Consider the following 25,653-nt stretch of genomic DNA (forward strand, 5'->3'; position numbering starts at 1 on the left):
ACCAGAGCTCCTTCTCCAACACCTTATGGGTGCCCGACCATCAACCACTTCACACACACACACACACACACACACCTCCGCTTCCACACTATGCTGCCACAATTTCTCCAAACGAGCTTCAGGGTGTTCACAGGACTTGAACTCACAACCTCTCTGCTCCAAGGCAGCAGCTCTAACCACTAGACCATGAGAGCTTCATGGAAACTAGCAAGGATGACTGTGGTCTTGGCCTGTTTTGACAAAATCATTTTTTTCCCCACCGGTTCATATACATTTGACTGGGATAGTACAGGCAAGCCGAGAGCTAGTTCGGACTTAGCTTCGAATCCCCCCTCTGTGCGGTTACCCTGGCAAGCCATGTGTTGCGGGGGTATAGCTCAGTGGTAGAGCATTTGACTGCAGATCAAGAGGTCCTTGGCTCAAATCCGAGTGCCCCCTAACACACATTTTTTTGCTTTACGACTTAACCATATCCTACATATGTAGTGGTGGTGGTGGGGGGGAGGCGCCATAGGAAGAAGGTTGTTGGTGTGGAAGTGAGTGGCCCTGGGTGGTGGGCTGAAGGGCTGGAGGCAGTGGTGGTAGTTGGTGTGAAGGGCTGGAGGCAACGTTGAGGTACAAACAAGCCACATGTTGTGGGGCTGAAGCTCAGTGGTAGAGCATTTGACTGCATGTAAAGAGGTCCGAGTGCCCGTAACACACATTTTTTTTCTTTACAAGCTTAACCGTATCCCACATATGTAGTTTATTGCAGAAAATTAAAAATGTTGAGGTACAGATGAGCTGCATGTTGCGGGGGTATAGCTCAGTGGTAGAGCATTTGACTGCAGATCAAGAGGTCCTTGGTTCAAATCCGAGTGCCCCCTAACACATGCATGCTTTTTTTTACAGCTTAACCACATCCTACATATGTTGTTTATAGCAGACCCCCACTAGCTTTGCACTGCAAGATTTTGGTCGCCTCATCCAGTTGATGAGCAGCCACCCTGGAGCGCAGAGGTTCAAGAGGTCCTTGGTTCAAATACAAATGCCCGCTAATGCACAATTTTTTCTTGGTGGGGCATTGTGGTCAGACAGAAAAGAACCATACAACTTCCTCTGTAGTATAAAGCAGCTGATAAGAGTAAAGAGCTTTAAATACAAGTCATTTACTAATCTGTCTAACTTTTTGGCACCAGTTAATTTAAAAAAAAAAAATTGACACACGAGTATCCCTTTAAGATCTACGAATGTAACTCTTTGATCTTTTTGTGGTTTGACAAAACTTACATCTAAGTTACATTTATAGATTGAACCCACCACCTTCACACTGTAAGGTGGCAAGGCTAACCACTTAGCATTCAGAGATCTTGACATAGCCAGTTGAGAGCTAGCTCCACCTTAGGTTGGAGTCCCCCCCCCCCCCTTTCCTCTGTGCAGTTGCTCTGTGTGCCAAAACAGGCCAAGACCTTGGTCGCCGCATATGCCTGACAAGCACCTCCCACGGCATAGTGGTTAGAGCAGACGCCTTGGAGCGAAGAGGTTGTGAGTTCGAATCCTGTCAAGACCCTGAAGATGGCAGCTGTTAAAAGAGATGGATCGTGAGAACCTGGGATGTCTGGTGGATTGGAAGATATCGGTGCATGGATGGACTGAGGCGAGATGGATGTCAAGGAGAGCAGTTGTCGAGGTAAGTGGTTGGAGGAAGGTGTAGTTGTGGGGCATTGTGGAAGGTGGACTGAGGCGAGGAGGATGTCAAGGAGAGCAGTTGTCGAGGTAAGTGGTTGGAGGAAGGTGTAGTTGTGGGGCATCGTGGAAGGTGGACTGAGGCGAGGAGGACGTCAAGGAGAGCAGTTGTCGAGGTGAGTGGTTAGAGGGCATTGCGGAGGAAGGTGTAGTTGTGGGGCATCGTGGAAGGTGGTCCACTGCCTGGAATGGAGGATTCTAGGTTGGGGATCTGCCAAAAGTGGTGTTGTGTCTGTCGAAGCATGTGGGATGTTGAAAATAAAAAGATGGGGGATTTTATTTGCCTTTTTTTTGTTTTTGTTTTTTTTTTTTATCAAGAAAACCTCCTCTGCAATCCACCATTGCCTCCAACCCTTCACACCAACTACCACTACTGCCTCCACACCAACTACCACCACTGCCACCAGCCCTTCACACCAATTACCGGGACCACTCACTTCCACACCAACAACCTTCTTCCTATGGAACCTTCCCACCCACACCACCACCACTCATGGGATTGGAAGATATCGGTGCATGGATGGACTGAGGCGAGGTGGATGTCAGGAAGAGCGGAATGGAGAGCAATGTCCCTGAAGACCCTGGAGCATGTCGCTGGATGGACTGAGGCGAGGAGGATGTCAAGGAGAGCAGTTGTCGAGGTAAGTAAGTGGTTAGAGGGCGTTGCGGAGGAAGGTGTAGTTGTGGGGCATCGTGGAAGGTGGTCCACTGCCTGGAATGGAGGATTCTAGGTTGGGGATCTGCCAAAAGTGGTGTTGTGTCTGTCGAAGCATGTGGGATGTTGAAAATAAAAAGATGGGGGATTTTATTTGCCTTTTTTTTTTTTTTTTTTTTTTTTTTTTTATATCACGAAAACCTCCTCTGCAATCCACCATTGCCTCCAGCCCTTCACACCAACTACCACCACTGCCTCCACACCAGCTACCACCATTGCCACCAGCCCTTCACACCAACTACCACCCAGGAACCGGGACCACTCACTTCCACACCAACAACCTTCTTCCTATGGAATCTTCCCACCCACACTCACATACCAGCTACCACAGCCATCCACACCAGAGCTCCTTCTCCAACACCTTATGGGTGTCCGACCATCAACCACTTCACACACACACACACACACACCCGCTTCCACACTATGCTGCCACAATTTCTCCAAACGAGCTTCAGGGTGTTCACAGGACTTGAACTCACAACCTCTCTGCTCCAAGGCAGCAGCTCTAACCACTAGACCATGAGAGCTTCATGGAAACTAGCAAGGATGACTGTGGTCTTGGCCTGTTTTGACAAAATCATTTTTTTCCCCACCGGTTCATATACATTTGACTGGGATAGTACAGGCAAGCCGAGAGCTAGTTCGGACTTAGCTTCGAATCCCCCCTCTGTGCGGTTACCCTGGCAAGCCATGTGTTGCGGGGGTATAGCTCAGTGGTAGAGCATTTGACTGCAGATCAAGAGGTCCTTGGCTCAAATCCGAGTGCCCCCTAACACACATTTTTTTGCTTTACGACTTAACCATATCCTACATATGTAGTGGTGGTGGTGGGGGGGAGGCGCCATAGGAAGAAGGTTGTTGGTGTGGAAGTGAGTGGCCCTGGGTGGTGGGCTGAAGGGCTGGAGGCAGTGGTGGTAGTTGGTGTGAAGGGCTGGAGGCAACGTTGAGGTACAAACAAGCCACATGTTGTGGGGCTGAAGCTCAGTGGTAGAGCATTTGACTGCATGTAAAGAGGTCCGAGTGCCCGTAACACACATTTTTTTTCTTTACAAGCTTAACCGTATCCCACATATGTAGTTTATTGCAGAAAATTAAAAATGTTGAGGTACAGATGAGCTGCATGTTGCGGGGGTATAGCTCAGTGGTAGAGCATTTGACTGCAGATCAAGAGGTCCTTGGTTCAAATCCGAGTGCCCCCTAACACATGCATGCTTTTTTTTCCTCTGTGCAGTTGCTCTGTGTGCCAAAACAGGCCAAGACCTTGGTCGCCGCATATGCCTGACAAGCAGCTCCCACGGCATAGTGGTTAGAGCAGCCACCTTGGAGCGAAGAGGTTGTGGTTGGAGGAAGGTGTAGTTGTGGGGCATCGTGGAAGGTGGACTGAGGCGAGGAGGACGTCAAGGAGAGCAGTTGTCGAGGTGAGTGGTTAGAGGGCGTTGCGGAGGAAGGTGTAGTTGTGGGGCATCGTGGAAGGTGGTCCACTGCCTGGAATGGAGGATTCTAGGTTGGGGATCTGCCAAAAGTGGTGTTGTGTCTGTCGAAGCATGTGGGATGTTGAAAATAAAAAGATGGGGGATTTTATTTGCCTTTCTTTTTTTTTTTTTTTTTATCAAGAAAACCTCCTCTGCAATCCACCATTGCCTCCAACCCTTCACACCAACTACCACTACTGCCTCCACACCAACTACCACCACTGCCACCAGCCCTTCACACCAATTACCGGGACCACTCACTTCCACACCAACAACCTTCTTCCTATGGAACCTTCCCACCCACACCACCACCACTCATGGGATTGGAAGATATCGGTGCATGGATGGACTGAGGCGAGGTGGATGTCAGGAAGAGCGGAATGGAGAGCAATGTCCCTGAAGACCCTGGAGCATGTCGCTGGATGGACTGAGGCAAGGAGGATGTCAAGGAGAGCAGTTGTCGAGGTAAGTAAGTGGTTAGAGGGCGTTGCGGAGGAAGGTGTAGTTGTGGGGCATCGTGGAAGGTGGTCCACTGCCTGGAATGGAGGATTCTAGGTTGGGGATCTGCCAAAAGTGGTGTTGTGTCTGTCGAAGCATGTGGGATGTTGAAAATAAAAAGATGGGGGATTTTATTTGCCTTTTTTTTTTTTTTTTTTTTTATATCAAGAAAACCTCCTCTGCAATCCACCATTGCCTCCAGCCCTTCACACCAACTACCACTACTGCCTCCACACCAACTACCACCACTGCCACCAGCCCTTCACACCAATTACCGGGACCACTCACTTCCACACCAACAACCTTCTTCCTATGGAACCTTCCCACCCACACCACCACCACTCATGGGATTGGAAGATATCGGTGCATGGATGGACTGAGGCGAGGTGGATGTCAGGAAGAGCGGAATGGAGAGCAATGTCCCTGAAGACCCTGGAGCATGTCGCTGGATGGACTGAGGCGAGGAGGATGTCAAGGAGAGCAGTTGTCGAGGTAAGTAAGTGGTTAGAGGGCGTTGCGGAGGAAGGTGTAGTTGTGGGGCATCGTGGAAGGTGGTCCACTGCCTGGAATGGAGGATTCTAGGTTGGGGATCTGCCAAAAGTGGTGTTGTGTCTGTCGAAGCATGTGGGATGTTGAAAATAAAAAGATGGGGGATTTTATTTGCCTTTTTTTTTTTTTTTTTTTTATATCAAGAAAACCTCCTCTGCAATCCACCATTGCCTCCAGCCCTTCACACCAACTACCACTACTGCCTCCACACCAACTACCACCACTGCCACCAGCCCTTCACACCAATTACCGGGACCACTCACTTCCACACCAACAACCTTCTTCCTATGGAACCTTCCCACCCACACCACCACCACTCATGGGATTGGAAGATATCGGTGCATGGATGGACTGAGGCGAGGTGGATGTCAGGAAGAGCGGAATGGAGAGCAATGTCCCTGAAGACCCTGGAGCATGTCGCTGGATGGACTGAGGCGAGGAGGATGTCAAGGAGAGCAGTTGTCGAGGTAAGTAAGTGGTTAGAGGGCGTTGCGGAGGAAGGTGTAGTTGTGGGGCATCGTGGAAGGTGGTCCACTGCCTGGAATGGAGGATTCTAGGTTGGGGATCTGCCAAAAGTGGTGTTGTGTCTGTCGAAGCATGTGGGATGTTGAAAATAAAAAGATGGGGGATTTTATTTGCCTTTTTTTTTTTTTTTTATATCAAGAAAACCTCCTCTGCAATCCACCATTGCCTCCAGCCCTTCACACCAACTACCACCACTGCCTCCACACCAGCTACCACCATTGCCACCAGCCCTTCACACCAACTACCACCCAGGAACCGGGACCACTCACTTCCACACCAACAACCTTCTTCCTATGGAATCTTCCCACCCACACTCACATACCAGCTACCACAGCCATCCACACCAGAGCTCCTTCTCCAACACCTTATGGGTGCCCGACCATCAACCACTTCACACACACACACACACACACACACACACACACACACACACACACACACACACACACACACACACACACTCCCACAATTTCTCCAAACGAGCTTCAGGGTGTTCACAGGACTTGAACTCACAACCTCTGCTCCAAGGCAGCAGCTCTAACCACTAGACCATGAGAGCTTCATGGAAACTAGCAAGGATGACTGTGGTCTTGGCCTGTTTTGACAAAATCATTTTTTTCCCCACCGGTTCATATACATTTGACTGGGATAGTACAGGCAAGCCGAGAGCTAGTTCGGACTTAGCTTCGAATCCCCCCTCTGTGCGGTTACCCTGGCAAGCCATGTGTTGCGGGGGTATAGCTCAGTGGTAGAGCATTTGACTGCAGATCAAGAGGTCCTTGGCTCAAATCCGAGTGCCCCCTAACACACATTTTTTTGCTTTACGACTTAACCATATCCTACATATGTAGTGGTGGTGGGGGGGGGGAGGCGCCATAGGAAGAAGGTTGTTGGTGTGGAAGTGAGTGGCCCTGGGTGGTGGGCTGAAGGGCTGGAGGCAGTGGTGGTAGTTGGTGTGAAGGGCTGGAGGCAACGTTGAGGTACAAACAAGCCACATGTTGTGGGGCTGAAGCTCAGTGGTAGAGCATTTGACTGCATGTAAAGAGGTCCGAGTGCCCGTAACACACATTTTTTTTCTTTACAAGCTTAACCGTATCCCACATATGTAGTTTATTGCAGAAAATTAAAAATGTTGAGGTACAGATGAGCTGCATGTTGCGGGGGTATAGCTCAGTGGTAGAGCATTTGACTGCAGATCAAGAGGTCCTTGGTTCAAATCCGAGTGCCCCCTAACACATGCATGCTTTTTTTTACAGCTTAACCACATCCTACATATGTTGTTTATAGCAGACCCCCACTAGCTTTGCACTGCAAGATTTTGGTCGCCTCATCCAGTTGATGAGCAGCCACCCTGGAGCGCAGAGGTTCAAGAGGTCCTTGGTTCAAATACAAATGCCCGCTAATGCACAATTTTTTCTAGGTGGGGCATTGTGGTCAGACAGAAAAGAACCATACAACTTCCTCTGTAGTATAAAGCAGCTGATAAGAGTAAAGAGCTTTAAATACAAGTCATTTACTAATCTGTCTAACTTTTTGGCACCAGTTAATTTAAAAAAAAAAAATTGACACACGAGTATCCCTTTAAGATCTACGAATGTAACTCTTTGATCTTTTTGTGGTTTGACAAAACTTACATCTAAGTTACATTTATAGATTGAACCCACCACCTTCACACTGTAAGGTGGCAAGGCTAACCACTTAGCATTCAGAGATCTTGACATAGCCAGTTGAGAGCTAGCTCCACCTTAGGTTGGAGTCCCCCCCCCCCCTTTCCTCTGTGCAGTTGCTCTGTGTGCCAAAACAGGCCAAGACCTTGGTCGCCGCATATGCCTGACAAGCAGCTCCCACGGCATAGTGGTTAGAGCAGCCGCCTTGGAGCGAAGAGGTTGTGAGTTCGAATCCTGTCAAGACCCTGAAGATGGCAGCTGTTAAAAGAGATGGATCGTGAGAACCTGGGATGTCTGGTGGATTGGAAGATATCGGTGCATGGATGGACTGAGGCGAGGTGGATGTCAAGGAGAGCAGTTGTCGAGGTAAGTGGTTGGAGGAAGGTGTAGTTGTGGGGCATTGTGGAAGGTGGACTGAGGCGAGGAGGATGTCAAGGAGAGCAGTTGTCGAGGTAAGTGGTTGGAGGAAGGTGTAGTTGTGGGGCATCGTGGAAGGTGGACTGAGGCGAGGAGGACGTCAAGGAGAGCAGTTGTCGAGGTGAGTGGTTAGAGGGCGTTGCGGAGGAAGGTGTAGTTGTGGGGCATCGTGGAAGGTGGTCCACTGCCTGGAATGGAGGATTCTAGGTTGGAAATCTGCCAAAAGTGGTGTTGTGTCTGTCGAAGCATGTGGGATGTTGAAAATAAAAAGATGGGGGATTTTATTTGCCTTTTTTTTTTTTTTTTTCTATATCAAGAAAACCTCCTCTGCAATCCACCATTGCCTCCAGCCCTTCACACCAACTACCACCACTGCCTCCACACCAGCTACCACCATTGCCACCAGCCCTTCACACCAACTACCACCCAGGAACCGGGACCACTCACTTCCACACCAACAACCTTCTTCCTATGGAATCTTCCCACCCACACTCACATACCAGCTACCACAGCCATCCACACCAGAGCTCCTTCTCCAACACCTTATGGGTGCCCGACCATCAACCACTTCACACACACACACACACTCCTCCGCTTCCACACTATGCTGCCACAATTTCTCCAAACGAGCTTCAGGGTGTTCACAGGACTTGAACTCACAACCTCTCTGCTCCAAGGCAGCAGCTCTAACCACTAGACCATGAGAGCTTCCTGGAAACTAGCAAGGATGACTGTGGTCTTGGCCTGTTTTGACAAAATCATTTTTTTCCCCACCGGTTCATATACATTTGACTGGGATAGTACAGGCAAGCCGAGAGCTAGTTCGGACTTAGCTTCGAATCCCCCCTCTGTGCGGTTACCCTGGCAAGCCATGTGTTGCGGGGGTATAGCTCAGTGGTAGAGCATTTGACTGCAGATCAAGAGGTCCTTGGCTCAAATCCGAGTGCCCCCTAACACACATTTTTTTGCTTTACGACTTAACCATATCCTACATATGTAGTGGTGGTGGTGGGGGGGAGGCGCCATAGGAAGAAGGTTGTTGGTGTGGAAGTGAGTGGCCCTGGGTGGTGGGCTGAAGGGCTGGAGGCAGTGGTGGTAGTTGGTGTGAAGGGCTGGAGGCAACGTTGAGGTACAAACAAGCCACATGTTGTGGGGCTGAAGCTCAGTGGTAGAGCATTTGACTGCATGTAAAGAGGTCCGAGTGCCCGTAACACACATTTTTTTTCTTTACAAGCTTAACCGTATCCCACATATGTAGTTTATTGCAGAAAATTAAAAATGTTGAGGTACAGATGAGCTGCATGTTGCGGGGGTATAGCTCAGTGGTAGAGCATTTGACTGCAGATCAAGAGGTCCTTGGTTCAAATCCGAGTGCCCCCTAACACATGCATGCTTTTTTTTCCTCTGTGCAGTTGCTCTGTGTGCCAAAACAGGCCAAGAACATGGTCGCCGCATATGCCTGACAAGCAGCTCCCACGGCATAGTGGTTAGAGCAGCCACCTTGGAGCGAAGAGGTTGTGAGTTCGAATCCTGTCAAGACCCTGAAGATGGCAGCTGTTAAAAGAGATGGATCGTGAGAACCTGGGATGTCTGGTGGATTGGAAGATATTGGTGCATGGATGGACTGAGGCGAGGTGGATGTCAAGGAGAGCAGTTGTCGAGGTAAGTGGTTGGAGGAAGGTGTAGTTGTGGGGCATTGTGGAAGGTGGACTGAGGCGAGGAGGATGTCAAGGAGAGCAGTTGTCGAGGTAAGTGGTTGGAGGAAGGTGTAGTTGTGGGGCATCGTGGAAGGTGGACTGAGGCGAGGAGGACGTCAAGGAGAGCAGTTGTCGAGGTGAGTGGTTAGAGGGCGTTGCGGAGGAAGGTGTAGTTGTGGGGCATCGTGGAAGGTGGTCCACTGCCTGGAATGGAGGATTCTAGGTTGGGGATCTGCCAAAAGTGGTGTTGTGTCTGTCGAAGCATGTGGGATGTTGAAAATAAAAAGATGGGGGATTTTATTTGCCTTTTTTTTTTTTTTTTTTTTTTTTTATCAAGAAAACCTCCTCTGCAATCCACCATTGCCTCCAACCCTTCACACCAACTACCACTACTGCCTCCACACCAACTACCACCACTGCCACCAGCCCTTCACACCAATTACCGGGACCACTCACTTCCACACCAACAACCTTCTTCCTATGGAACCTTCCCACCCACACCACCACCACTCATGGGATTGGAAGATATCGGTGCATGGATGGACTGAGGCGAGGTGGATGTCAGGAAGAGCGGAATGGAGAGCAATGTCCCTGAAGACCCTGGAGCATGTCGCTGGATGGACTGAGGCGAGGAGGATGTCAAGGAGAGCAGTTGTCGAGGTAAGTAAGTGGTTAGAGGGCGTTGCGGAGGAAGGTGTAGTTGTGGGGCATCGTGGAAGGTGGTCCACTGCCTGGAATGGAGGATTCTAGGTTGGGGATCTGCCAAAAGTGGTGTTGTGTCTGTCGAAGCATGTGGGATGTTGAAAATAAAAAGATGGGGGATTTTATTTGCCTTTTTTTTTTTTTTTTTTTTTTTATATCAAGAAAACCTCCTCTGCAATCCACCATTGCCTCCAGCCCTTCACACCAACTACCACTACTGCCTCCACACCAACTACCACCACTGCAACCAGCCCTTCACACCAATTACCGGGACCACTCACTTCCACACCAACAACCTTCTTCCTATGGAACCTTCCCACCCACACCACCACCACTCATGGGATTGGAAGATATCGGTGCATGGATGGACTGAGGCGAGGTGGATGTCAGGAAGAGCGGAATGGAGAGCAATGTCCCTGAAGACCCTGGAGCATGTCGCTGGATGGACTGAGGCGAGGAGGATGTCAAGGAGAGCAGTTGTCGAGGTAAGTAAGTGGTTAGAGGGCGTTGCGGAGGAAGGTGTAGTTGTGGGGCATCGTGGAAGGTGGTCCACTGCCTGGAATGGAGGATTCTAGGTTGGGGATCTGCCAAAAGTGGTGTTGTGTCTGTCGAAGCATGTGGGATGTTGAAAATAAAAAGATGGGGGATTTTTTTTTTTTTTTTTTATATCACGAAAACCTCCTCTGCAATCCACCATTGCCTCCAGCCCTTCACACCAACTACCACCACTGCCTCCACACCAGCTACCACCATTGCCACCAGCCCTTCACACCAACTACCACCCAGGAACCGGGACCACTCACTTCCACACCAACAACCTTCTTCCTATGGAATCTTCCCACCCACACTCACATACCAGCTACCACAGCCATCCACACCAGAGCTCCTTCTCCAACACCTTATGGGTGCCCGACCATCAACCACACACACTTCACACACACACACACACACACACTCCTCCGCTTCCACACTCTGCTGCCACAATTTCTCCAAACGAGCTTCAGGGTGTTCACAGGACTTGAACTCACAACCTCTCTGCTCCAAGGCAGCAGCTCTAACCACTAGACCATGAGAGCTTCATGGAAACTAGCAAGGATGACTGTGGTCTTGGCCTGTTTTGACAAAATCATTTTTTTCCCCACCGGTTCATATACATTTGACTGGGATAGTACAGGCAAGCCGAGAGCTAGTTCGGACTTAGCTTCGAATCCCCCCTCTGTGCGGTTACCCTGGCAAGCCATGTGTTGCGGGGGTATAGCTCAGTGGTAGAGCATTTGACTGCAGATCAAGAGGTCCTTGGCTCAAATCCGAGTGCCCCCTAACACACATTTTTTTGCTTTACGACTTAACCATATCCTACATATGTAGTGGTGGTGGTGGGGGGGAGGCGCCATAGGAAGAAGGTTGTTGGTGTGGAAGTGAGTGGCCCTGGGTGGTGGGCTGAAGGGCTGGAGGCAGTGGTGGTAGTTGGTGTGAAGGGCTGGAGGCAACGTTGAGGTACAAACAAGCCACATGTTGTGGGGCTGAAGCTCAGTGGTAGAGCATTTGACTGCATGTAAAGAGGTCCGAGTGCCCGTAACACACATTTTTTTTCTTTACAAGCTTAACCGTATCCCACATATGTAGTTTATTGCAGAAAATTAAAAATGTTGAGGTACAGATGAGCTGCATGTTGCGGGGGTATAGCTCAGTGGTAGAGCATTTGACTGCAGATCAAGAGGTCCTTGGTTCAAATCCGAGTGCCCCCTAACACATGCATGCTTTTTTTTACAGCTTAACCACATCCTACATATGTTGTTTATAGCAGACCCCCACTAGCTTTGCACTGCAAGATTTTGGTCGCCTCATCCAGTTGATGAGCAGCCACCCTGGAGCGCAGAGGTTCAAGAGGTCCTTGGTTCAAATACAAATGCCCGCTAATGCACAATTTTTTCTAGGTGGGGCATTGTGGTCAGACAGAAAAGAACCATACAATTTCCTCTGTAGTATAAAGCAGCTGATAAGAGTAAAGAGCTTTAAATACAAGTCATTTACTAATCTGTCTAACTTTTTGGCACCAGTTAATTTAAAAAAAAAAAATTGACACACGAGTATCCCTTTAAGATCTACGAATGTAACTCTTTGATCTTTTTGTGGTTTGACAAAACTTACATCTAAGTTACATTTATAGATTGAACCCACCACCTTCACACTGTAAGGTGGCAAGGCTAACCACTTAGCATTCAGAGATCTTGACATAGCCAGTTGAGAGCTAGCTCCACCTTAGGTTGGAGTCCCCCCCCCCCCCCCCTTTCCTCTGTGCAGTTGCTCTGTGTGCCAAAACAGGCCAAGACCTTGGTCGCCGCATATGCCTGACAAGCAGCTCCCACGGCATAGTGGTTAGAGCAGCCGCCTTGGAGCGAAGAGGTTGTGAGTTCGAATCCTGTCAAGACCCTGAAGATGGCAGCTGTTAAAAGAGATGGATCGTGAGAACCTGGGATGTCTGGTGGATTGGAAGATATCGGTGCATGGATGGACTGAGGCGAGGTCGATGTCAAGAAGCATGTGGGATGTTGAAAATAAAAAGATGGGGGATTTTATTTGCCTTTTTTTTTTTTTTTTTCTATATCAAGAAAACCTCCTCTGCAATCCACCATTGCCTCCAGCCCTTCACACCAACTACCACCACTGCCTCCACACCAGCTACCACCATTGCCACCAGCCCTTCACACCAACTACCACCCAGGAACCGGGACCACTCACTTCCACACCAACAACCTTCTTCCTATGGAATCTTCCCACCCACACTCACATACCAGCTACCACAGCCATCCACACCAGAGCTCCTTCTCCAACACCTTATGGGTGCCCGACCATCAACCACTTCACACACACACACACACACACACACACACTCCTCCGCTTCCACACTATGCTGCCACAATTTCTCCAAACGAGCTTCTGGGTGTTCACAGGACTTGAACTCACAACCTCTCTGCTCCAAGGCAGCAGCTCTAACCACTAGACCATGAGAGCTTCATGGAAACTAGCAAGGATGACTGTGGTCTTGGCCTGTTTTGACAAAATCATTTTTTTCCCCACCGGTTCATATACATTTGACTGGGATAGTACAGGCAAGCCGAGAGCTAGTTCGGACTTAGCTTCGAATCCCCCCTCTGTGCGGTTACCCTGGCAAGCCATGTGTTGCGGGGGTATAGCTCAGTGGTAGAGCATTTGACTGCAGATCAAGAGGTCCTTGGCTCAAATCCGAGTGCCCCCTAACACACATTTTTTTGCTTTACGACTTAACCATATCCTACATATGTAGTGGTGGTGGTGGGGGGGAGGCGCCATAGGAAGAAGGTTGTTGGTGTGGAAGTGAGTGGCCCTGGGTGGTGGGCTGAAGGGCTGGAGGCAGTGGTGGTAGTTGGTGTGAAGGGCTGGAGGCAACGTTGAGGTACAAACAAGCCACATGTTGTGGGGCTGAAGCTCAGTGGTAGAGCATTTGACTGCATGTAAAGAGGTCCGAGTGCCCGTAACACACATTTTTTTTCTTTACAAGCTTAACCGTATCCCACATATGTAGTTTATTGCAGAAAATTAAAAATGTTGAGGTACAGATGAGCTGCATGTTGCGGGGGTATAGCTCAGTGGTAGAGCATTTGACTGCAGATCAAGAGGTCCTTGGTTCAAATCCGAGTGCCCCCTAACACATGCATGCTTTTTTTTCCTCTGTGCAGTTGCTCTGTGTGCCAAAACAGGCCAAGAACATGGTCGCCGCATATGCCTGACAAGCAGCTCCCACGGCATAGTGGTTAGAGCAGCCACCTTGGAGCGAAGAGGTTGTGAGTTCGAATCCTGTCAAGACCCTGAAGATGGCAGCTGTTAAAAGAGATGGATCGTGAGAACCTGGGATGTCTGGTGGATTGGAAGATATTGGTGCATGGATGGACTGAGGCGAGGTGGATGTCAAGGAGAGCAGTTGTCGAGGTAAGTGGTTGGAGGAAGGTGTAGTTGTGGGGCATTGTGGAAGGTGGACTGAGGCGAGGAGGATGTCAAGGAGAGCAGTTGTCGAGGTAAGTGGTTGGAGGAAGGTGTAGTTGTGGGGCATCGTGGAAGGTGGACTGAGGCGAGGAGGACGTCAAGGAGAGCAGTTGTCGAGGTGAGTGGTTAGAGGGCGTTGCGGAGGAAGGTGTAGTTGTGGGGCATCGTGGAAGGTGGTCCACTGCCTGGAATGGAGGATTCTAGGTTGGGGATCTGCCAAAAGTGGTGTTGTGTCTGTCGAAGCATGTGGGATGTTGAAAATAAAAAGATGGGGGATTTTATTTGCCTTTTTTTTGTTTTGTTTTTTTTTTTTATCAAGAAAACCTCCTCTGCAATCCACCATTGCCTCCAACCCTTCACACCAACTACCACTACTGCCTCCACACCAACTACCACCACTGCCACCAGCCCTTCACACCAATTACCGGGACCACTCACTTCCACACCAACAACCTTCTTCCTATGGAACCTTCCCACCCACACCACCACCACTCATGGGATTGGAAGATATCGGTGCATGGATGGACTGAGGCGAGGTGGATGTCAGGAAGAGCGGAATGGAGAGCAATGTCCCTGAAGACCCTGGAGCATGTCGCTGGATGGACTGAGGCGAGGAGGATGTCAAGGAGAGCAGTTGTCGAGGTAAGTAAGTGGTTAGAGGGCGTTGCGGAGGAAGGTGTAGTTGTGGGGCATCGTGGAAGGTGGTCCACTGCCTGGAATGGAGGATTCTAGGTTGGGGATCTGCCAAAAGTGGTGTTGTGTCTGTCGAAGCATGTGGGATGTTGAAAATAAAAAGATGGGGGATTTTATTTGCCTTTTTTTTTTTTTTTTTTTTTTATATCAAGAAAACCTCCTCTGCAATCCACCATTGCCTCCAGCCCTTCACACCAACTACCACTACTGCCTCCACACCAACTACCACCACTGCAACCAGCCCTTCACACCAATTACCGGGACCACTCACTTCCACACCAACAACCTTCTTCCTATGGAACCTTCCCACCCACACCACCACCACTCATGGGATTGGAAGATATCGGTGCATGGATGGACTGAGGCGAGGTGGATGTCAGGAAGAGCGGAATGGAGAGCAATGTCCCTGAAGACCCTGGAGCATGTCGCTGGATGGACTGAGGCGAGGAGGATGTCAAGGAGAGCAGTTGTCGAGGTAAGTAAGTGGTTAGAGGGCGTTGCGGAGGAAGGTGTAGTTGTGGGGCATCGTGGAAGGTGGTCCACTGCCTGGAATGGAGGATTCTAGGTTGGGGATCTGCCAAAAGTGGTGTTGTGTCTGTCGAAGCATGTGGGATGTTGAAAATAAAAAGATGGGGGATTTTTTTTTTTTTTTTTTATATCACGAAAACCTCCTCTGCAATCCACCATTGCCTCCAGCCCTTCACACCAACTACCACCACTGCCTCCACACCAGCTACCACCATTGCCACCAGCCCTTCACACCAACTACCACCCAGGAACCGGGACCACTCACTTCCACACCAACAACCTTCTTCCTATGGAATCTTCCCACCCACACTCACATACCAGCTACCACAGCCATCCACACCAGAGCTCCTTCTCCAACACCTTATGGGTGCCCGACCATCAACCACACACACTTCACACACACACACACACACACACACACACTCCTATGCTGCCACAATTTCTCCAAACGAGCTTCAGGGTGTTCACAGGACTTGAACTCACAACCTCTCTGCTCCAAGGCAGCAGCTCTAACCACTAGACCATGAGAGCTTCATGGAAACTAGCAAGGATGACTGTGGTCTTGGCCTGTTTTGACAAAATCAATTTTTTCCCCACCGGTTCATATACATTTGACTGGGATAGTACAGGCAAGCCGAGAGCTAGTTCGGACTTAGCTTCGAATCCCCCCTCTGTGCGGTTACCCTGGCAAGCCATGTGTTGCGGGGGTATAGCTCAGTGGTAGAGCATTTGACTGCAGATCAAGAGGTCCTTGGCTCAAATCCGAGTGCCCCCTAACACACATTTTTTTGCTTTACGACTTAACCATATCCTACATATGTAGTGGTGGTGGTGGGGGGGAGGCGCCATAGGAAGAAGGTTGTTGGTGTGGAAGTGAGTGGCCCTGGGTGGTGGGCTGAAGGGCTGGAGGCAGTGGTGGTAGTTGGTGTGAAGGGCTGGAGGCAACGTTGAGGTACAAACAAGCCACATGTTGTGGGGCTGAAGCTCAGTGGTAGAGCATTTGACTGCATGTAAAGAGGTCCGAGTGCCCGTAACACACATTTTTTTTCTTTACAAGCTTAACCGTATCCCACATATGTAGTTTATTGCAGAAAATTAAAAATGTTGAGGTACAGATGAGCTGCATGTTGCGGGGGTATAGCTCAGTGGTAGAGCATTTGACTGCAGATCAAGAGGTCCTTGGTTCAAATCCGAGTGCCCCCTAACACATGCATGCTTTTTTTTACAGCTTAACCACATCCTACATATGTTGTTTATAGCAGACCCCCACTAGCTTTGCACTGCAAGATTTTGGTCGCCTCATCCAGTTGATGAGCAGCCACCCTGGAGCGCAGAGGTTCAAGAGGTCCTTGGTTCAAATACAAATGCCCGCTAATGCACAATTTTTTCTTGGTGGGGCATTGTGGTCAGACAGAAAAGAACCATACAACTTCCTCTGTAGTATAAAGCAGCTGATAAGAGTAAAGAGCTTTAAATACAAGTCATTTACTAATCTGTCTAACTTTTTGGCACCAGTTAATTTAAAAAAAAAAAATTGACACACGAGTATCCCTTTAAGATCTACGAATGTAACTCTTTGATCTTTTTGTGGTTTGACAAAACTTACATCTAAGTTACATTTATAGATTGAACCCACCACCTTCACACTGTAAGGTGGCAAGGCTAACCACTTAGCATTCAGAGATCTTGACATAGCCAGTTGAGAGCTAGCTCCACCTTAGGTTGGAGTCCCCCCCCCCCTTTCCTCTGTGCAGTTGCTCTGTGTGCCAAAACAGGCCAAGACCTTGGTCGCCGCATATGCCTGACAAGCAGCTCCCACGGCATAGTGGTTAGAGCAGCCGCCTTGGAGCGAAGAGGTTGTGAGTTCGAATCCTGTCAAGACCCTGAAGATGGCAGCTGTTAAAAGAGATGGATCGTGAGGTGAGGTGTAGTTGTGGGGCATCGTGGAAGGTGGACTGAGGCGAGGAGGACGTCAAGGAGAGCAGTTGTCGAGGTGAGTGGTTAGAGGGCGTTGCGGAGGAAGGTGTAGTTGTGGGGCATCGTGGAAGGTGGTCCACTGCCTGGAATGGAGGATTCTAGGTTGGGGATCTGCCAAAAGTGGTGTTGTGTCTGTCGAAGCATGTGGGATGTTGAAAATAAAAAGATGGGGGATTTTATTTGCCTTTGTTTTGTTTTTGTTTTTTTATCAAGAAAATCTCCTCTGCAATCCACCATTGCCTCCAACCCTTCACATCAACTACCACTACTGCCTCCACACCAACTACCACCACTGCCACCAGCCCTTCACACCAATTACCGGGACCACTCACTTCCACACCAACAACCTTCTTCCTATGGAACCTTCCCACCCACACCACCACCACTCATGGGATTGGAAGATATCGGTGCATGGATGGACTGAGGCGAGGTGGATGTCAGGAAGAGCGGAATGGAGAGCAATGTCCCTGAAGACCCTGGAGCATGTCGCTGGATGGACTGAGGCGAGGAGGATGTCAAGGAGAGCAGTTGTCGAGGTAAGTAAGTGGTTAGAGGGCGTTGCGGAGGAAGGTGTAGTTGTGGGGCATCGTGGAAGGTGGTCCACTGCCTGGAATGGAGGATTCTAGGTTGGGGATCTGCCAAAAGTGGTGTTGTGTCTGTCGAAGCATGTGGGATGTTGAAAATAAAAAGATGGGGGATTTTATTTGCCTTTTTTTTTTTTTTTTTTTTTTATATCAAGAAAACCTCCTCTGCAATCCACCATTGCCTCCAGCCCTTCACACCAACTACCACTACTGCCTCCACACCAACTACCACCACTGCCACCAGCCCTTCACACCAATTACCGGGACCACTCACTTCCACACCAACAACCTTCTTCCTATGGAACCTTCCCACCCACACCACCACCACTCATGGGATTGGAAGATATCGGTGCATGGATGGACTGAGGCGAGGTGGATGTCAGGAAGAGCGGAATGGAGAGCAATGTCCCTGAAGACCCTGGAGCATGTCGCTGGATGGACTGAGGCGAGGAGGATGTCAAGGAGAGCAGTTGTCGAGGTAAGTAAGTGGTTAGAGGGCGTTGCGGAGGAAGGTGTAGTTGTGGGGCATCGTGGAAGGTGGTCCACTGCCTGGAATGGAGGATTCTAGGTTGGGGATCTGCCAAAAGTGGTGTTGTGTCTGTCGAAGCATGTGGGATGTTGAAAATAAAAAGATGGGGGATTTTATTTGCCTTTTTTTTTTTTTTATATCACGAAAACCTCCTCTGCAATCCACCATTGCCTCCAGCCCTTCACACCAACTACCACCCAGGAACCGGGACCACTCACTTCCACACCAACAACCTTCTTCCTATGGAATCTTCCCACCCACACTCACATACCAGCTACCACAGCCATCCACACCAGAGCTCCTTCTCCAACACCTTATGGGTGCCCGACCATCAACCACTTCACACACACACACACACACACACACACACACACACACACTCCTCCGCTTCCACACTATGCTGCCACAATTTCTCCAAACGAGCTTCAGGGTGTTCACAGGACTTGAACTCACAACCTCTCTGCTCCAAGGCAGCAGCTCTAACCACTAGACCATGAGAGCTTCATGGAAACTAGCAAGGATGACTGTGGTCTTGGCCTGTTTTGACAAAATCATTTTTTTCCCCACCGGTTCATATACATTTGACTGGGATAGTACAGGCAAGCCGAGAGCTAGTTCGGACTTAGCTTCGAATCCCCCCTCTGTGCGGTTACCCTGGTGAGCCATGTGTTGCGGGGGTATAGCTCAGTGGTAGAGCATTTGACTGCAGATCAAGAGGTCCTTGGCTCAAATCCGAGTGCCCCCTAACACACATTTTTTTGCTTTACGACTTAACCATATCCTACATATCTAGTGGTGGTGGTGGGGGGGAGGCGCCATAGGAAGAAGGTTGTTGGTGTGGAAGTGAGTGGCCCTGGGTGGTGGGCTGAAGGGCTGGAGGCAGTGGTGGTAGTTGGTGTGAAGGGCTGGAGGCAACGTTGAGGTACAAACAAGCCACATGTTGTGGGGCTGAAGCTCAGTGGTAGAGCATTTGACTGCATGTAAAGAGGTCCGAGTGCCCGTAACACACATTTTTTTTCTTTACAAGCTTAACCGTATCCCACATATGTAGTTTATTGCAGAAAATTAAAAATGTTGAGGTACAGATGAGCTGCACGTTGCGGGGGTATAGCTCAGTGGTAGAGCATTTGACTGCAGATCAAGAGGTCCTTGGTTCAAATCCGAGTGCCCCCTAACACATGCATGCTTTTTTTTCCTCTGTGCAGTTGCTCTGTGTGCCAAAACAGGCCAAGACCTTGGTCGCCGCATATGCCTGACAAGCAGCTCCCACGGCATAGTGGTTAGAGCAGCCACCTTGGAGCGAAGAGGTTGTGAGTTCGAATCCTGTCAAGACCCTGAAGATGGCAGCTGTTAAAAGAGATGGATCGTGAGAACCTGGGATGTCTGGTGGATTGGAAGATATCGGTGCATGGATGGACTGAGGCGAGGTGGATGTCAAGGAGAGCAGTTGTCGAGGTAAGTGGTTGGAGGAAGGTGTAGTTGTGGGGCATTGTGGAAGGTGGACTGAGGCGAGGAGGATGTCAAGGAGAGCAGTTGTCGAGGTAAGTGGTTGGAGGAAGGTGTAGTTGTGGGGCATCGTGGAAGGTGGACTGAGGCGAGGAGGACGTCAAGGAGAGCAGTTGTCGAGGTGAGTGGTTAGAGGGCGTTGCGGAGGAAGGTGTAGTTGTGGGGCATCGTGGAAGGTGGTCCACTGCCTGGAATGGAGGATTCTAGGTTGGGGATCTGCCAAAAGTGGTGTTGTGTCTGTCGAAGCATGTGGGATGTTGAAAATAAAAAGATGGGGGATTTTATTTGCCTTTTTTTTGTTTTGTTTTTTTTTTTTATCAAGAAAACCTCCTCTGCAATCCACCATTGCCTCCAACCCTTCACACCAACTACCACTACTGCCTCCACACCAACTACCACCACTGCCACCAGCCCTTCACACCAATTACCGGGACCACTCACTTCCACACCAACAACCTTCTTCCTATGGAACCTTCCCACCCACACCACCACCACTCATGGGATTGGAAGATATCGGTGCATGGATGGACTGAGGCGAGGTGGATGTCAGGAAGAGCGGAATGGAGAGCAATGTCCCTGAAGACCCTGGAGCATGTCGCTGGATGGACTGAGGCGAGGAGGATGTCAAGGAGAGCAGTTGTCGAGGTAAGTAAGTGGTTAGAGGGCGTTGCGGAGGAAGGTGTAGTTGTGGGGCATCGTGGAAGGTGGTCCACTGCCTGGAATGGAGGATTCTAGGTTGGGGATCTGCCAAAAGTGGTGTTGTGTCTGTCGAAGCATGTGGGATGTTGAAAATAAAAAGATGGGGGATTTTATTTGCCTTTTTTTTTTTTTTTTTTTTTTATATCAAGAAAACCTCCTCTGCAATCCACCATTGCCTCCAGCCCTTCACACCAACTACCACTACTGCCTCCACACCAACTACCACCACTGCCACCAGCCCTTCACACCAATTACCGGGACCACTCACTTCCACACCAACAACCTTCTTCCTATGGAACCTTCCCACCCACACCACCACCACTCATGGGATTGGAAGATATCGGTGCATGGATGGACTGAGGCGAGGTGGATGTCAGGAAGAGCGGAATGGAGAGCAATGTCCCTGAAGACCCTGGAGCATGTCGCTGGATGGACTGAGGCGAGGAGGATGTCAAGGAGAGCAGTTGTCGAGGTAAGTAAGTGGTTAGAGGGCGTTGCGGAGGAAGGTGTAGTTGTGGGGCATCGTGGAAGGTGGTCCACTGCCTGGAATGGAGGATTCTAGGTTGGGGATCTGCCAAAAGTGGTGTTGTGTCTGTCGAAGCATGTGGGATGTTGAAAATAAAAAGATGGGGGATTTTATTTGCCTTTTTTTTTTTTTTTTTTTTTATATCAAGAAAACCTCCTCTGCAATCCACCATTGCCTCCAGCCCTTCACACCAACTACCACTACTGCCTCCACACCAACTACCACCACTGCCACCAGCCCTTCACACCAATTACCGGGACCACTCACTTCCACACCAACAACCTTCTTCCTATGGAACCTTCCCACCCACACCACCACCACTCATGGGATTGGAAGATATCGGTGCATGGATGGACTGAGGCGAGGTGGATGTCAGGAAGAGCGGAATGGAGAGCAATGTCCCTGAAGACCCTGGAGCATGTCGCTGGATGGACTGAGGCGAGGAGGATGTCAAGGAGAGCAGTTGTCGAGGTAAGTAAGTGGTTAGAGGGTGTTGCGGAGGAAGGTGTAGTTGTGGGGCATCGTGGAAGGTGGTCCACTGCCTGGAATGGAGGATTCTAGGTTGGGGATCTGCCAAAAGTGGTGTTGTGTCTGTCGAAGCATGTGGGATGTTGAAAATAAAAAGATGGGGGATTTTATTTGCCTTTTTTTTTTTTTTTTTTTATATCACGAAAACCTCCTCTGCAATCCACCATTCACACCAACTACCACCACTGCCTCCACACCAGCTACCACCATTGCCACCAGCCCTTCACACCAACTACCACCCAGGTACCACCGGGACCACTCACTTACACACCAACAACCTTCTTCCTATGGAATCTTCCCACCCACACTCACATACCAGCTACCACAGCCATCCACACCAGAGCTCCTTCTCCAACACCTTATGGGTGCCCGACCATCAACCACACACACTTCACACACACACACACACACACACTCCTCCGCTTCCACACTCTGCTGCCACAATTTCTCCAAACGAGCTTCAGGGTGTTCACAGGACTTGAACTCACAACCTCTCTGCTCCAAGGCAGCAGCTCTAACCACTAGACCATGAGAGCTTCATGGAAACTAGCAAGGATGACTGTGGTCTTGGCCTGTTTTGACAAAATCATTTTTTTCCCCACCGGTTCATATACATTTGACTGGGATAGTACAGGCAAGCCGAGAGCTAGTTCGGACTTAGCTTCGAATCCCCCCTCTGTGCGGTTACCCTGGCAAGCCATGTGTTGCGGGGGTATAGCTCAGTGGTAGAGCATTTGACTGCAGATCAAGAGGTCCTTGGCTCAAATCCGAGTGCCCCCTAACACACATTTTTTTGCTTTACGACTTAACCATATCCTACATATGTAGTGGTGGTGGTGGGGGGGAGGCGCCATAGGAAGAAGGTTGTTGGTGTGGAAGTGAGTGGCCCTGGGTGGTGGGCTGAAGGGCTGGAGGCAGTGGTGGTAGTTGGTGTGAAGGGCTGGAGGCAACGTTGAGGTACAAACAAGCCACATGTTGTGGGGCTGAAGCTCAGTGGTAGAGCATTTGACTGCATGTAAAGAGGTCCGAGTGCCCGTAACACACATTTTTTTTCTTTACAAGCTTAACCGTATCCCACATATGTAGTTTATTGCAGAAAATTAAAAATGTTGAGGTACAGATGAGCTGCATGTTGCGGGGGTATAGCTCAGTGGTAGAGCATTTGACTGCAGATCAAGAGGTCCTTGGTACAAATCCGAGTGCCCCCTAACACATGCATGCTTTTTTTTACAGCTTAACCACATCCTACATATGTTGTTTATAGCAGACCCCCACTAGCTTTGCACTGCAAGATTTTGGTCGCCTCATCCAGTTGATGAGCAGCCACCCTGGAGCGCAGAGGTTCAAGAGGTCCTTGGTTCAAATACAAATGCCTGCTAATGCACAATTTTTTCTTGGTGGGGCATTGTGGTCAGACAGAAAAGAACCATACAACTTCCTCTGTAGTATAAAGCAGCTGATAAGAGTAAAGAGCTTTAAATACAAGTCATTTACTAATCTGTCTAACTTTTTGGCACCAGTTAATTTAAAAAAAAAAAATTGACACACGAGTATCCCTTTAAGATCTACGAATGTAACTCTTTGATCTTTTTGTGGTTTGACAAAACTTACATCTAAGTTACATTTATAGATTGAACCCACCACCTTCACACTGTAAGGTGGCAAGGCTAACCACTTAGCATTCAGAGATCTTGACATAGCCAGTTGAGAGCTAGCTCCACCTTAGGTTGGAGTCCCCCCCCCCCCCTTTCCTCTGTGCAGTTGCTCTGTGTGCCAAAACAGGCCAAGACCTTGGTCGCCGCATATGCCTGACAAGCAGCTCCCACGGCATAGTGGTTAGAGCAGCCGCCTTGGAGCGAAGAGGTTGTGAGTTCGAATCCTGTCAAGACCCTGAAGATGGCAGCTGTTAAAAGAGATGGATCGTGAGAACCTGGGATGTCTGGTGGATTGGAAGATATCGGTGCATGGATGGACTGAGGCGAGGTCGATGTCAAGAAGCATGTGGGATGTTGAAAATAAAAAGATGGGGGATTTTATTTGCCTTTTTTTTTTTTTTTTCTATATCAAGAAAACCTCCCCTGCAATCCACCATTGCCTCCAGCCCTTCACACCAACTACCACCACTGCCTCCACACCAGCTACCACCATTGCCACCAGCCCTTCACACCAACTACCACCCAGGAACCGGGACCACTCACTTCCACACCAACAACCTTCTTCCTATGGAATCTTCCCACCCACACTCACATACCAGCTACCACAGCCATCCACACCAGAGCTCCTTCTCCAACACCTTATGGGTGCCCGACCATCAACCACTTCACACACACACACACACACACACACACACACACACACACACACACACACACACACACACACTCCTCCGCTTCCACACTATGCTGCCACAATTTCTCCAAACGAGCTTCAGGGTGTTCACAGGACTTGAACTCACAACCTCTCTGCTCCAAGGCAGCAGCTCTAACCACTAGACCATGAGAGCTCCATGGAAACTAGCAAGGATGACTGTGGTCTTGGCCTGTTTTGACAAAATCATTTTTTTCCCCACCGGTTCATATACATTTGACTGGGATAGTACAGGCAAGCCGAGAGCTAGTTCGGACTTAGCTTCGAATCCCCCCTCTGTGCGGTTACCCTGGCAAGCCATGTGTTGCGGGGGTATAGCTCAGTGGTAGAGCATTTGACTGCAGATCAAGAGGTCCTTGGCTCAAATCCGAGTGCCCCCTAACACACATTTTTTTGCTTTACGACTTAACCATATCCTACATATGTAGTGGTGGTGGTGGGGGGGAGGCGCCATAGGAAGAAGGTTGTTGGTGTGGAAGTGAGTGGCCCTGGGTGGTGGGCTGAAGGGCTGGAGGCAGTGGTGGTAGTTGGTGTGAAGGGCTGGAGGCAACGTTGAGGTACAAACAAGCCACATGTTGTGGGGCTGAAGCTCAGTGGTAGAGCATTTGACTGCATGTAAAGAGGTCCGAGTGCCCGTAACACACATTTTTTTTCTTTACAAGCTTAACCGTATCCCACATATGTAGTTTATTGCAGAAAATTAAAAATGTTGAGGTACAGATGAGCTGCATGTTGCGGGGGTATAGCTCAGTGGTAGAGCATTTGACTGCAGATCAAGAGGTCCTTGGTTCAAATCCGAGTGCCCCCTAACACATGCATGCTTTTTTTTACAGCTTAACCACATCCTACATATGTTGTTTATAGCAGACCCCCACTAGCTTTGCACTGCAAGATTTTGGTCGCCTCATCCAGTTGATGAGCAGCCACCCTGGAGCGCAGAGGTTCAAGAGGTCCTTGGTTCAAATACAAATGCCCGCTAATGCACAATTTTTTCTTGGTGGGGCATTGTGGTCAGACAGAAAAGAACCATACAACTTCCTCTGTAGTATAAAGCAGCTGATAAGAGTAAAGAGCTTTAAATACAAGTCATTTACTAATCTGTCTAACTTTTTGGCACCAGTTAATTTAAAAAAAAAAAATTGACACACGAGTATCCCTTTAAGATCTACGAATGTAACTCTTTGATCTTTTTGTGGTTTGACAAAACTTACATCTAAGTTACATTTATAGATTGAACCCACCACCTTCACACTGTAAGGTGGCAAGGCTAACCACTTAGCATTCAGAGATCTTGACATAGTCAGTTGAGAGCTAGCTCCACCTTAGGTTGGAGTCCCCCCCCCCCCCCCTTTCCTCTGTGCAGTTGCTCTGTGTGCCAAAACAGGCCAAGACCTTGGTCGCCGCATATGCCTGACAAGCAGCTCCCACGGCATAGTGGTTAGAGCAGATGCCTTGGAGCGAAGAGGTTGTGAGTTCGAATCCTGTCAAGACCCTGAAGATGGCAGCTGTTAAAAGAGATGGATCGTGAGAACCTGGGATGTCTGGTGGATTGGAAGATATCGGTGCATGGATGGACTGAGGCGAGGTCGATGTCAAGAAGCATGTGGGATGTTGAAAATAAAAAGATGGGGGATTTTATTTGCCTTTTTTTTTTTTTTTTATATCAAGAAAACCTCCTCTGCAATCCACCATTGCCTCCAGCCCTTCACACCAACTACCACCACTG

The 25,653-nt window shown here is 49.3% G+C and overlaps 9 non-coding genes across 9 annotated transcripts; all 9 read left to right on the forward strand.

Moving 5' to 3' along the window:
• The first annotated feature begins 794 nt into the window (after nt 1-794).
• On the forward strand, nt 795-866 carry TRNAC-GCA (transfer RNA cysteine (anticodon GCA)). Its single transcript has one exon. It is a non-coding gene; the product is annotated as a tRNA-Cys (tRNA).
• Nucleotides 867-3,567: 2,701 nt separating this feature from the next.
• On the forward strand, nt 3,568-3,639 carry TRNAC-GCA (transfer RNA cysteine (anticodon GCA)). The gene has a single exon. It is a non-coding gene; the product is annotated as a tRNA-Cys (tRNA).
• A 3,004-nt stretch (nt 3,640-6,643) lies between these two features.
• TRNAC-GCA (transfer RNA cysteine (anticodon GCA)) lies at nt 6,644-6,715 on the forward strand. Its single transcript has one exon. It is a non-coding gene; the product is annotated as a tRNA-Cys (tRNA).
• Nucleotides 6,716-8,876: 2,161 nt separating this feature from the next.
• Nucleotides 8,877-8,948, forward strand: TRNAC-GCA (transfer RNA cysteine (anticodon GCA)). Its single transcript has one exon. It is a non-coding gene; the product is annotated as a tRNA-Cys (tRNA).
• A 2,695-nt stretch (nt 8,949-11,643) lies between these two features.
• On the forward strand, nt 11,644-11,715 carry TRNAC-GCA (transfer RNA cysteine (anticodon GCA)). Its single transcript has one exon. It is a non-coding gene; the product is annotated as a tRNA-Cys (tRNA).
• Nucleotides 11,716-13,582: 1,867 nt separating this feature from the next.
• TRNAC-GCA (transfer RNA cysteine (anticodon GCA)) lies at nt 13,583-13,654 on the forward strand. The gene has a single exon. It is a non-coding gene; the product is annotated as a tRNA-Cys (tRNA).
• Nucleotides 13,655-16,342: 2,688 nt separating this feature from the next.
• On the forward strand, nt 16,343-16,414 carry TRNAC-GCA (transfer RNA cysteine (anticodon GCA)). The gene has a single exon. It is a non-coding gene; the product is annotated as a tRNA-Cys (tRNA).
• A 2,988-nt stretch (nt 16,415-19,402) lies between these two features.
• Nucleotides 19,403-19,474, forward strand: TRNAC-GCA (transfer RNA cysteine (anticodon GCA)). Its single transcript has one exon. It is a non-coding gene; the product is annotated as a tRNA-Cys (tRNA).
• Nucleotides 19,475-24,663: 5,189 nt separating this feature from the next.
• TRNAC-GCA (transfer RNA cysteine (anticodon GCA)) lies at nt 24,664-24,735 on the forward strand. Its single transcript has one exon. It is a non-coding gene; the product is annotated as a tRNA-Cys (tRNA).
• Nucleotides 24,736-25,653: the final 918 nt, after the last annotated feature.

This window comes from Hyla sarda, chromosome 2 (genome assembly GCF_029499605.1).
Source record: "Hyla sarda isolate aHylSar1 chromosome 2, aHylSar1.hap1, whole genome shotgun sequence".
Lineage (NCBI taxonomy): Eukaryota > Metazoa > Chordata > Amphibia > Anura > Hylidae > Hyla > Hyla sarda.